The sequence below is a fragment of the Cupressus sempervirens genome, chromosome 7 (assembly GCF_028749045.1).
Source record: "Cupressus sempervirens isolate cs-2001-9-10 chromosome 7, ASM2874904v1, whole genome shotgun sequence".
In the NCBI taxonomy this organism is placed as follows: Eukaryota; Viridiplantae; Streptophyta; class Pinopsida; order Cupressales; family Cupressaceae; genus Cupressus; species Cupressus sempervirens.
Genome location: NC_143124.1, coordinates 489,835,597 through 489,850,362, shown reverse-complemented (window position 1 = coordinate 489,850,362; position 14,766 = coordinate 489,835,597). Strand labels below are relative to the sequence as shown.

Sequence of the window (14,766 nt, the reverse complement as noted above, 5' to 3'; positions counted from 1 at the left end):
TAAGAGAGACATGGTAGTGACACATCATCATACTTACCCAAAAATGTTGAGCTTGAATTCAAAATTCCTATTGAATCTATGTACAAGAAAGGAAAGATATTAACGAGCCAAATTTAGGCTTAATGTACACTCCACAATTGACAAGTATTATCCAAAGGTAACACTTGTAGCAAGCTTGAAAACTAACCTACTCTACCCTACCTAGTAACAAGACAAATGCTAAATAAATTCATTCACTGGTTGGCTAAAATAGTTGACTTTATTCTTAAAAGTGCCATGATTAACATGCTTGAAGGCAAATACCAAAATATGGATAAATGAACAGTATTGAATTGTTTGATGCAACATCTATTAAGGAATGAAAATGGTGTGACTTAATTCACATTGTTGATTGAAAGTATCAACATTCGGGACTAAATCAACATGTTGCATTTGATCTTCTCCATAATCATCTTCATGTTCAAGTGCTAGTTTGAATGGTGACTCCTCCCTTGACTTGAGCTGGGAAAAATACCCGATTGCACAGTCTCTTGAAAGCACAAACTTTAAGCTTGATTTGCCGATTTTTATAGTGTTTCTCCTTTTTGTTGGTTCATCATGGTTACCATGCATAATTACAACCATTTCAACTCTTCCTCCACGGTCAAGGAGTCCCCTCCTTTTGTTAAGGTAGCTCAAAGTTCATAACAACTATCAACCTGCTGAATGCATTTCAGAAATGGATCCATCTAGCATTCATGCTTAGAATCATTAGGAAAAATGCATATACTTTGAATTTTCAGTAGCAAGGTTCTCACAAAAAACTTTTATAATACTCTAAAAATAATCTTCTAAGCTTTGGTTAGCTACCATCTCATTCATATATTTTATCTTGGCATTGAATCACCATTGCCATTAGCTTTGAATGGGCAAGTGAACCTTAGTGAAACCCTTGTTCCGGCCACAGAGACCCTTCATTGTCCATGGCCACCTCGTACTGAGTAGTCTCCAAGGTGCTCTAAGTGCATTTCAAGGTTGATCTTCCGAGGGTCATCACTCGGAGCTCATTAGGGCTATTGATGAAACGTCAAATTCTACCAGACGGTGATGCCAAGGCCTAAAGTAATCTATCTCATTTTTGAGAGATCACATTTCATTTGGATATGGCACAATGATCTCGCTCAATGCCAAAACTCGCAATGTGCCTTAGTTCATAGGTGCACCACATCGTAACTTTGAAATCGCTGATCTTGACATCAAATCGTTAGCACCATTAGCTCCAGATGGGTGGGTGAACCCTAGTGACACCTTATTTATAGCCATAGAGGCCCTCCATCATCCGTGGGCAGTCCATACCAAGTAGTCTCCAAGGTGCTCTAAGTGCATTTCGAGGTTAATCTTTTGAGGTACATAACTCAGAGCTTGTGAGGGCTATTGATGAAAAATCAAATTATACAGGACGGTGATGCCAAGGCCTAAAATAACCTATGTCATTTTTGAGAGATCACATTCTGTTTGGATTCGACACAATGATCTCCCTCAATGTCAAAATTCACAGTATACCTCAGTTCATAGGTGCACCACAACGTAACTTTGAAACTGCTAATCTTGGCATCAAATTGTCAGTGCCATTAGCTCTAGATGGGTGGGTGAAACCTAGTGACACCCTTGTTCTGGCAATGGAGACCCTTCATCATCTGCGGGAAGCCCATATCGAGTAGTCTCCAAGGTGCTCTAAGTGCATTTTGAGGTCGATCTTTCGAGGGTCGTAACTCAAAGCTCGTGAGGGATATCAATGAAATGTCAAATTCTACAAGACGGTGATGCCAAGGCCTAAAATAAACTATCTTATTTTTGAGAGATCACATTTCATTTGGATTCGGCACAACGATCTCATTCGATGCCAAAACTCGTAGTGTGGCTCAATTCATAGGTGCACCACAACGTAACTTTGAAACCACTGATCTTGGCATCAAATCGTTAGTGCCATTAGCTTCAGATGGATGGGTGAACCCTAGTGACACCCTTGTTTTGGCCATGAAGACCCTCCATCATCCGTGAGCAGCCCATACCAAGTAGTCTCCAAGGTGCTCTAAGTGCATTTTGAAGTTGGTCTTTTGAGGGTCGTAACTTAGAGCTTGTGAGGGTTATCGATGAAATGTTGAATTCTATAGGATTGAGATGTCGAGGCATAAAATAACCTATCTCATTTTGGAGAGATCACATTCCATTTAGATTTAGCACAATGATCTCGCTCGATGCCAAAACTCGCAGTGTGCCTCAATTCATAGGTGCACCATAAAGTAACTTTGAAACCGTTGATCTTGGCATTGAATAATTAGTGCCATTAGCTCCGGATGGGTGAGTGAACCCTAGTGACACCCTTGTTCCAGCTACAGAGACCCTCCATCATCTGCGGGCAACCCGTACTGAGTAGTCTCTAAGGTGATCTAAGTGCATTTCGAGATTGATCTTCCGAGGGTCGTAACTCAAAGATCGTGAGAGCTATTGATGAAACGTAAAATTCTAGAGGATTGTGATGTCGAGGCCTAAAATCATCTATCTCATTTTTGAGAGATCACATTCCATTTGGATTCGGCACATCAATCTCACTCAATGCCAAAACTTGCAATGTGCCTTAGTTCATAGGTGCACCATAGCGTAACTTTGAAACTGCTGATCTTGGTATTGAATCGTCAATTTCATTAGCTCTGAATGGGTGGGTGAACCCTAGTGACACCTTTGTTCCATCCACAGAGTCCCTCCATCATCCGTGGGTAGCCTATACCGAGTAGTCTCCAAGGTGCTCTAAGTGCATTTCAAGGTCGATCTTTCGAGGGTCGTAACTTGGAGCTTGTGAGGACTATCGATGAAACGTTGAATTTTATAGGATGGTGATGCCGAGGTATAAAATAACCTATCTCATTTTTGAGAGATCACATTCCATTTGGATTCAATAGAGCGATCTTGCCCGATTCCAAAACTCGCAGTGTGCCTTAGTTCATAGGTGCACCACATCGTAACTTTGAAACCGTTGATCTTGGCATCGAATCATCAACACCATTAGCTCTGAATGGGTGAGTGAACCTTGGTGGCACCCTTTTTCTAGCCATAGAGACCTCCATCATCCTCGGGTAGCCCGTACCGAGTAGTCTCCAAGGTGCTCTAAGTGCATTTCGAGGTCGATCTTCTGAGGGTCATAAATCAGAGCTCGTGAGGACTATCGATGAAACATCAAATCCTACAGGACGATGATGCCAAGGCCTAAAATAACCTATCTCATTTTTGAGAGATCACATTCCATTTGGATTCATCACAATGATCTTGCTCGATGCCAAAACTCACAGTGTGCCTCAGTTCATAGGTGCACCACAACATAACTTTGAAATCGCTGATCTTGGCATCAAATTGTCAGCACCATTAGCTCTAGATGGGTGAGTAAACCCTATTGAAACCCTTTTTTTGGCCATGGAGACCCTCCATCATCTGTGGGCAACTCGTATCGAGTAGTCTCCAAGGTGCTCTAAGTGCATTTCAAGGTCGATCTTTCGAGGGTCGTAACTTGGAGCTCATGAGGGTTATCGATGAAATGTCAAATTCTACAAGACGGTGATGCTGAGGCCTAAAATAACCTATCTCATTTTTGAGAGATCACATTCCCTTTGGATTCAACATAGTGATCTCGCTTAATGCCAAAACTCGCAGTGTGCCTTAGTTCATAGGTGCACCACAACATAACTTTGAAACTGCTGATCTTGGCATCCAATCTTCAGCGCCATTAGCTTCAGATGGGTAGGTGAACCCTATTAAAACCCTTTTTTTTTCCACAGAGACCCTCCATCATCTGTGGCCATCCCATACCGAGGAGTCTCCAAGGTGCTCTAAGTGCATTTTGAGGTAGATCTTCATAGGGTCGTAACTCGAAGCTCGTGAGGGCTATGAATAACCCTTTACCAAGTTTGGTGAACTTATCTAATTAGGATTTTTAATTTATATCAAAAATTGTTCAAAATTGCAAAAGTTGCAAAATTGCAATTTTGTAACTTTTGCAACTTTTTCTTGCAAAGTGAAAATGAGTGCAAAGAGTCAGTTAGGGGTTTGAGCACGACCATACAAGGTTGAAAATACGTATATAAGGTGTGAAATTATAGCATGCATTAATGAAGCTAGTTTTGTTAAGTGGATTAGTATGGGTTATGTGAACCTTGTGTACGAGGTTAAGAAGTGTCTTTATGTCATGATAACACTTCAAATTAAACATTGCATCCAAATTTGATAATAAAAGTTGTTAAAATTTTATTAAAAAATTATTGTATTTGAATTGAATATAAAAAACATGATCAAAATTAGTGATATTCCATAAACATGAATGATACACATGATCCACAATAAATTAAACAATACTAGATACTAAATTAATATGTGTATCATTGTACACATAAATGACAAAAATATATATCAAAATACATGTATCCATAGACAAATTACACAAATATATATCAAATATCATGTACCCATAGACAAAGTACACAAATATATATCAAAATACATAGATCCATATACAAAATGTGGCTGATCATGCCATCAGAATGTGTGTAATATCAATGTTTTTGTAAACAATGTGGCATATGCCATCTCAAAATGTCTCATGACACATCCTATGACAACTATGATATCCTAAGGTGCTGGTGGATCATTAAAATGCAACCTCTTCGCTACACTAGGTGGATCGGATACCTCCTACATAAACAAAAAAGGAAAACCCAAAGTTAGACTACTAAATTTATATGATTCTTTGTATCTAACATTGAATTACTCAAATCCATAATGATCTTTTTTTCATAAATATTTATACTATTAAACTTTCATAATGAATACCTCTATTGTCAACCTCCTGTGCCGGTCAAGAGTCCTCTCATATGCCCTAGGCAATGCTTGTACCTCTCTAATTGTGGGTTGTGTATGTTCAAATATGTTTGTTAGATGAATCTACAACTTAAACTATAACATTACAATTCATAGCATGTAAAATTTATAACATATTTAATCATGAATTCAAACAACGACTTACTAGTGTAGGCTCCTCCTCAAGATATAGCGGTCACATCATCAAATCTACATAACTCTCCCTTCAAACCTCATGTGCACTAGGAGTCTCCTATGAGATACAAAATAGTAGTTGTTAATATCACGAAAATCAATTTTGAATTTATTTATGAAGATAAGAAAAATAAATGATACTTATACATACAATGGGGCTCTCGGTGCGAATGGAAATGCCTGAGCGTCTATGATGCAAAATCTGTATGGGCTCATCGCCAATAGCCACACCCTATATACAATAAAGAATGTAATTAAATTTAATTACCAGTAATATTTTACAAGAATGTATTGATATTTAATTAAATAGAAAATACCTAATTACCTTTTCTTTGTCAATAGGTGTTGGTTCATCCCCTGCACTTTGTCCCCGGGATAGATGGCAGCTGCAAAATAAAAGAAAGATTAGCAATCATATATGCTACAATATCAAATAGAAAAAACAATGAGAACACAACATAATGTACCGTAGATGTCTCAAGGCCAAATGAAATGGCCGAGAGCATGGCATCATCAATCTCTCTAAGCTCCTCCTCAGTCATCAACTAAATATGAATGAAGATCACATACATGTATAAGTCAGCATGGCTTAAAAATTAAAATTACTCTATTATAAAAAATAACTTTAAATCACATATGTCATAACAAAAAAATGTATACACGTACCGACACTAAAGGAGTCCATGCCTTTGCATTCCCCTCCTCTCTTGCATTAGGGTCTATAGCCTCTGCACGTGTGTCTGGTGTATCCTCATCTAATACAAAATGATACTCAGAAAGATCACCTATGGGACCCAAGAAAATATTCTTGCATGTAATGCAAGTGTGAGGCACACAAACATGTGATGACCTAGCTGATGATGAACTAGCACCAACATCATCAACACGGGGAGGCAAGACTAACCTAGCCTGAGATATCAACATGCTACTCAGCCTATGAATGACTCTGATGGTCTAAGAGCTAGCCTCTACCATAATATTTGGATGTTGCACTCGAGGAAGGGGGGAGATATCAGTAGGGGGAACAAAAGTGCCAGCTTTCTTCTGCTGGGAAGAGGGTCTATCCTGAGGAGCTCCTACTCCTACACCCATGTTTGGCTTCATGCTCTGATAGTTCACTTTGAGTTTCAACACAAATTTTGCATATAATTTTCTAAGAAAATAAAATGTCACCTATAAATTGCTATGTGGAGAGATATCAAAAACCATTCACCAATGATCCCAAAGTTTGCACGTACGACATCATTTGTGCACCATTTAATCGATAGTTTGGATTTTTTTTGTTGACTAGTATACCCATTTTCGGGTTCGCAAAAAGGCTAGCCAAATCCTCTTTGGTTATGTTGAGGGTTGCAACCTCATCATAGTTCAAGCCATCATCAAATATCTCATGCATTTCATCACGCCAATGAAGAGCGGCATTTTGTTGGTTGGTAAGGGTTTAAATGTTATCCACTATGGTGTTTAACATGGATAACATAGGAGCCAATGCAGGTACATTATTATATGTTCTTTGCAAAGTCCTCAATTGGGTAAGATTTTCGCTTATCAAATCCTCGATTCGAGGAGGTTTTTGAGGGGATAAAGGATCATTTAGTGGATGATTTTGTGGGGGCAATGGATTGTTTGGTGGGAGGTTATGAGCAATATTATTCCTTGCCTCAGTGTCATCATTTTGATCAGCCATTCCTATTAATTTGCAAAACATAATATATATTAAAAAAAGCCTTAATTTTAACAATTTTTATCAAAAAAATCCTAAATTCAACTAAAACTAACAAATTCATGATAAAATCTATTAAATTTATAATAAAATTGATAATTATAAAAAACCTAATATTGTATATCCGATCTTGAATCCGATATTCGAGCATTGAACACAATAAAACCCTTTGAGAATAAGCCCATGGGTTGTGTTTTTTTTTATAACTACTGACAGATATCAGGTATCTAATATAATATCGGATATCCGATATCTGCCATGTCATCCTGCAGTTCGAAACACCTCGCGGGTCAAGTAGTGTATTATATTATATTACTATATATTATATTTTATATTATAATATACTGCTATTATATTATTATATTATTATATTAATATATTATTATATTATTATGTGATATTATATTATATTATACTATTATATTATTATATTATATAATATATTATACTATTATAATATAATAATAATATTATGGGTATGTGCAGGATCATGGTGTACCAAACTATGGCCTTAAGTGGCAGTGAAAAATCAGCAAATTAGGGTTATGTCAACTTGACACATAATTTTAAAGTGGTTATGGACTTTATATCAAAAAGTTGTAAGAAAATAATTTGTAGGAAATTGAATGTAGTTTCTAAACTACTAGGCCTTATTAGGAGAAAAAAAATTGATTGGTCAAAAGTTTGGATTTTAATGCAGTACTACGAAAATTTTAGGGCAAAAATAAAAAGTAGGTGTATGTCTGACCACCTTAATCAAAATAAAATAATAATATTTTTTTAATATAATTATAGATATAAAAAGTAGACTCATGCTCGGATGTGACACATATTTTTTGGTATTTTTATTCTAAATAAATAATTAAATATGAATTTTCTACCAAAACTTTTTTAGAAAAAAAAAACTCCTGTGTCTGACCACCTTAACTAATAGAAAATTTTACCAAATTTAATTTTTTATTTATATTTCTTATACTAGGCAAAGTATAGAATGTGACGCAACTTTTAGATTTCAAAAATATTATACCATTTGAAAGTTATAGCTATTTTTCAATCAGTATGTCAATCAACACTTTGCAATAATGTTCATTGATAATTAAATAATAAATACTTATCGAACTCAGAATTTGACAGCAATTATATCGATGGAATCTCGAGAGCGATATTAAAAAACTCTTTTCATTTCATTCAATTTCAATCAAAATAACATTGTCAGATGGCTACCCGAAGTTTGAGTGTCACTAAAACCGTCCTCAAAAACATTTTTTGGGTTGACTGGGTAGGCTTGGTAAATACCAAGCCTAATCGGATATCCGATGATTTTTCAATTTGACATTGGATATCTGATATGGCTCGATGAGCCCCCATTCGCTTTTGGAGGGAAATTTCAAATCCCAAGACATTTTAGAGGGAAACTCGAGTTTGTGATTTATAGTTTATAACTTATCAATTATTTTAGTTATATTACTATGTAAAATAATATTATAATATATTATATATATGTAATAACGTAACGTAAAGATATAACATATAATCTATTAATATATAATAATATATTATATTATTCTTATTATAATCTATAAATATAATATATATTATTATTATTTTTCCTATTTTTTTAAAATATAATAATGTATGTTATTAATATATATTATTATTATAATTTATAATATATTATCTTATTAGTATTATAATATATATATATATATATATATATATATATATATATATATATATATATATATATATATATATATATATATATATATATATATATATATATATATATATATATATATATATATATATATATATATATATATGTCCCTAGGGGTCCTAGGACCCCTAGGGACATATTATAATCATTCTTATGGGTCGAAGGGGGTCATAAGGTGACCTATGACCCCCTTCAATCCATTACATGATGGCATATGTCCCTAGGACTCCTAGGGACATATTAGAATCATTTACAATCATTCTTATGGGTTGAAGGGGGTCATAGGTTGACCTATGACCCCCTTTGACCCATTAAATGATGACATATGTCCCTAGGGGTCCTAGGACCCCTAGGGACATATTAGAATCATTCTTATGTGTCGAAGGGGGTCATAGGGTGACCTATGACCCCCTTCAACCCATTAAATGACAACATTTATCCCTAGGGGTCATAGGACCCCTAGGGACATATTAAAATCGTTCTCATGGGGCAAAGGGGGTCATAGGTTGACCTATGACCCCCATCAACCCATTACATGATGACATTTGTCCCTAGGGGTCGTAGGATCGCTAGGGACATATTAGAATGCTTCATATGGGTCAAAGGGGGTCATAGGTTGACCTATGACCCCCTTTCGACCCGTTAAATGATAACATATGTCCATAGGGGTCGTAGGACCCCTAGGGACATAATATAATTATTTTTATGGGTCAAAGGGGGTCATAGGTTGACCTATGGACCCTTTCGACCAATTACATGATGACATATGTTCCTAGGGGTCCTAGGACCCCTAAGGACATACTATAATACTTCATATGAGTCAAAGGAGGTCATAAGTCACCTCGACCAATTAAATAATGACATATGTACCTAAGGGTCTTAGGACCCCTAGGGACATATTAGAATGCTTCATATGGGTCAAAGGGTCCCTAGGGGTCCTAAGACCCCTAGAGACATATTAGAATGCTTCATATGGGTCAAAGGGGGTCATAGGTTGAGCTATGACCCCTTTCGACCCATTACATGATGACATTTGTCCCTAGAGGTCTTAGGACCCCTCGGGACATATTAGAATGCTTCATATGGGTCAAAGGGGGTCATAGGTTGACCTAAGACCCCCTTCGACCGATTAAATGATGACATATGTCCCTAGGGGTCATAGGACCCCTAGGGACATATTAGAGTTGTTCTTATGGGTCAAAGGGGTCCATAGGTTGACTTATGACCCCTTTCGACCCATTACATGATGACATATGTCCCTAGGGGTCCTAAGACCCTTAGAGACATATTAGAATGCTTCATATGGGTCAAAGGGGGTCATAGGTTGACCTATGACCCCCTTCAACCCATTAAATGATGACATTTATCCCTAGGGGTAGGGACATATTAGAATGCTTCATATGGGTCAAAGGGGGTCATAGGTTGACCTATGATCCCCTTCGACCCGTTAAATGACGACATATGTCCCTAGGGGTCCTAGATTAGAATCATTCTTATGGGTCAAAGGGGGTCAAAGGGGGTCATAAGGTGACCTATGACCCCCTTCAACCCATTAAATGATGATATTTGTCCTTAAGGGTCCTAGGACCCCTAGGGACATATTAGAATCATTCTTATGGGTCAAAGGGGGTCATAGGTTGACCTATGACCCCCTTCGACCCATTACATGATGACATTTATCCCTAGGGACATATTAGAATGCTTCATATGGGTTAAAGCCTATGACCCCCTTCGACCCATTATATGATGACATATGTCCCTAGGGGTCCTAGGGACATATTAGAATCGTTCTTATGGGTCAAAGGGGGTCATAGGTTGACCTATGACCCCCTTCGACCCATTACATGATGACATATGTCCCTAGGGTTCCTAGGACCCCTAGGGACATATTAGAATCATTCATATGTGTTAAAGGGGGTCATAGGTTGACCTATACCCCCTTTGACCCATTACATGATGACATATGTCCCTAGAAATCCTAGGACCCCTAGAGACATATTAGAATGCTTCATATGCGTCAAAGGGGGTCATAGGTTGACCTATGACCCCCTTCGACCCTTTACATGATGACATTTATCTTTAGGGGTCCTAAGACTGCTAGGGACATATTAGAATGCTTCATATGGGTCAAAGGGGGTCATAAGTTGACCTATGACCCCTTGTGACCCATTAAATGATGACATATGTAGGACCCCTAGGGACATATTAGAATTTTTCATATGGGTCAAAGGGGGTCATAGGTTGACTTATGACCCCCTTCGACCCATTACATGACGACATATGTCCCTAGGGGTCCTAGACATATTAGAATGTTTCATATGGGTCAAAGGGGGTCATAGGTTGACCTATGACCCCCTTCAACCCATTACATGATGACATATGTCCCTAGGGGTCCTAGGACCCCTAGGGACATATTAGAATAGTTATTATGGGTCAAAGGGGGTCATAGGTTGACCTATGACCCCCTTTGACCAATTACATGACAACATATGTCCCTAGGGGTCGTAGGACCCCTAGGGACATATTATAATAGTTCATATGTGTCAAAGGGGGTCATAGGTTGAGGACCCCTAAGGACATATTAGAATGCTTCATATGGGTCAAAGGAGGTCATAGGTTGACCTATGACCCCCTTCGACCCATTACATGATGAAATTTGTCCCTAAGGGTCCTAAGACCCCTAGGGACATATTATAATGCTTCATATGGGTCAAATGGGGTCATAGGTCGACCCATCAAATGACGACATATGTCCTTAGGAGTCCTAGGACCCCTAGGGACATATTAGAATGCTTCATATGGGTCAAAGGGGGTCATAGGTTGACCTATGACCCCCTTCGACCTATTAAATGATGACATATCTCTCTAGGGGTCCTAGGACCCCTAGGGACATATTATAATCGTTCATATGTGTCAAAGTGGGTCATAGGTTGACCTATGATCCCCTTCGACCCATTACATACGATATATGTCCCTAGGGGTCTTAGGACCCCTAGGGACATATTAGAATGCTTCATATGGGTCAAGGGGGGATATAGGGTGACCTATGACCCCCTTTGATCCATTACATGACGACATACTAGGGACATATTATAATGCTTCATATAGGTCAAACGGGGTCATAGGTCAACCTATGACCCCCTTCGACCCATTAAATGATGACATTTGATCCTAGGGGTCCTAGGATCCCTAGGGAATATTAGAATTGTTCATATGTGTCAAAGGGGCTCATAGGTTGACCTATGACCCCTTTCGACCCATTACATGACGACATATGTCCCTAGGGGTCCTAGGACCCCTAGGGACATATTAGAATCATTTTTATGAGTCAAAGGGGGTCATATTATATTTATAGATCATAATATTAATAAGAGAATATATTATTATATATTAATAACATAGCTCATAATAATAATATATTATAGATTATAATAATATATATTAATAACATACATACATACATACATATATATATAATACATTACGTTATTATATTTAATAAAAATATAGGAATAATAATAATATAAAATATATTTATAGATTATCATAAGAATAACATAATATATTATTATATATTAATAGATTATATGTTATATCTTGACGTTACGTTATTATATATATATATATATATAATAATACATCTTTACATAGTAATATAACTGAAATAATTTATAAATCATAAACTATAATTCCCAAACTCGGTTTTCCCTCCAAAAGTCTTGGGGGCATATCAGATATCCGATATTTTTGGCATCAATTTCCAACATATTCCCTGTCCCTGCAGCCCCGACAACATCACTTTTTGAGTTTTTTTTAAAGGGTTTTACAAAATGTCCCATTTTGGGGCCCAACCAATCGAATTTTTTTTGAAAATATAACATTAGGTGTTTGATAGTGTCATTTGAATGGGGAGAAACAGTCGTCGAAAGGCTAAACGGAAAAGGAAGATATCCAATGAAGACATTGCGGCATATAGGGAAAGGGACAAAATGGAACATCGAAGAAAAAGACAAGGTATGCTAAATATCAGTCAAGTTGACGATGAATTAGTCAAAGGTGAAATCATAGAGTTAGATAATGAATATGTACAGTTGGGGAATGAAAATGTACCTATTGAAAAGGTTAATGCCGAAATTGAAAATTTAGAGAATGAAAAATTTGAAGACGAAATGCTACCAAGTCATAATCCAAATTGCATAATTGACCATGTCGAACATGACAATGCACAGGAACCTAATGTACAAGAACCTTACATATCTCCTAGTTATAATCGACATGATGGTTCTAAAACACCAAAATGGATAATTGAAATTGATGAAATGATTATTACTAGTTTGGAAGGAAAAAAATTAGAAAGAACCATTCGGTTATGGGCTTCAAGACTATATTAGATGTTTTTTGGCAACAAGACAGTGGTAGAGCAATGTTAGCTTTTCATGCACTTATTAAAGATGCAAAAGATGAGACCTATGATTTCCAAATTGAAGATTCATGGCAATAAAAAGTTGGAAAGAAATGTCATTATTGTGAAGAATCTTGTCAATGCTCTCAATAGCATTGGGAAAATGTAATGACCCGTACCAGTAGACCACTAAACAAACCCTAAATTTAATACACTGCTAAAATATATTGCTGAAATAAAAAAAATAACAGTGCCGATGTATTCATTCAATTAAAATCAAATGTTTTTACGAATGATATGTCAATTTTCAGCACTAAAACATTATGACCTTGCACATTACAGATAACCCTAACTGGCTATATACAATTGAGAACTTATTACAAATACAAACTAAAATGAGAACCTGGATTGATTAGATACTTGAGATTAACTGTTGAAGATGATATGATGAAAGTGCAACTCCACTGGAAACTCCAAATCAAAAATTAAGCACAAATGAAAGGACTGAAATATCCTTCCCACAGGTACAATAATTCAGGTGATCTCTCACACCTTCAAAATTGCATACCAATTGAGAGTTTTTGTTCTCAATGGCCAATTGTGACTATTTGTAGAAACCCTAGGCTTCACAAAGCACATAAGCAAAAATCAATAATAAATCTTGATGATAGGCAATGAGCCCTCAATGCCTATTTATTATTTTTCCCTTGATAGGTCGGCCTCCCTTTTTAATTTTTCTCCGCTTCTTCTAGCAACCTCTAGAAGTTTTTTTTATTTAATTTATAATTGATAACTTTATAATTAATTCCTCCAAAAAATGGGACATTACAAGTCCGCCCCTCCTAAAATTGCTTGGCCTCAAGCAATCTTAATGCTAGATGCTACAAAATCACTTCTCCCTCCCAAGTAGCATCTTCAATAGGTAAATCTTTTCACTTAACTAGATACTCTCTAATTACTCTCCTGTGAAGCTGCTTCTCTCTACTATCTAGAATGAATTTTGGCACTAAGATCAATTTCCCCTCATCATCCAAGGGAGGTAATACTGTAGAAGGCATCACATTCTGACCCAACGCCTTTTTGAGACGTGATACATGAAACACATTGTGCACTCAACTATCTGTGGGAAGCTCCAACTCATAAGCCACCTCACCAACTCATTTGATGATCTTGAATGGTCCATAATAGCGTGGCTTGAGTTTCTCTGTACCACTCTTCTTGAGAGTGGACTGCTTATATGGCTGCAACATGAGGTAAACCATATCATTTACCTCAAAACTACACTCAATCCTCTTCTTGTCTGCATACTATTTTTGCTGGTTCTGAGCTCTAGCAATGTTGTCTCTAAGAGTAGCAACTATATCCTTACTTTCCTATAATAGTTCACCTGCACGGGGTACTCGACTGTCTCCCAACAACAAATCTAAGAAACTAGGTGCCTCATAACCGTAAAGTGCCATGAAGGGTGTCATTTGTATAGTCATATAATATGTAGTATTGTAAAAATACTCATAGAGATATATCCATCTAACCGAAGCTCGTTGTTGATCTGCCACATAATTCCTCAAATCCCTTCCACCCATTTGTTTACAATCTCTGTTTGACCATCATTCTGTGGATGATAATTGATACTAGGTGTAAGCTCAGTACCACACAACTGAAATATCTCTTGTCAAAAGTGACTCATGAAGCGGTTGTCCCTGTCACTCACAATGCTTCGAGGCAAACCGTGTAATCTAAAAATCTCCCTAAAGAAGACCTCTACCACTTGAGTTACTGAGTATGTAGTAGTGATAGGGAAGAAGTGAGCATATTTTTTCAGCCTATCCACCACCACATAGATAC

The 14,766-nt window shown here is 37.0% G+C and overlaps 1 pseudogene; it reads right to left on the bottom strand.

Annotated features, from left to right (window-relative positions):
* LOC149547686 (RNA-dependent RNA polymerase 2-like) overlaps positions 1 to 14,766 on the bottom strand; it is a 137,698-nt pseudogene that overhangs the window by 12,518 nt on the left and 110,414 nt on the right.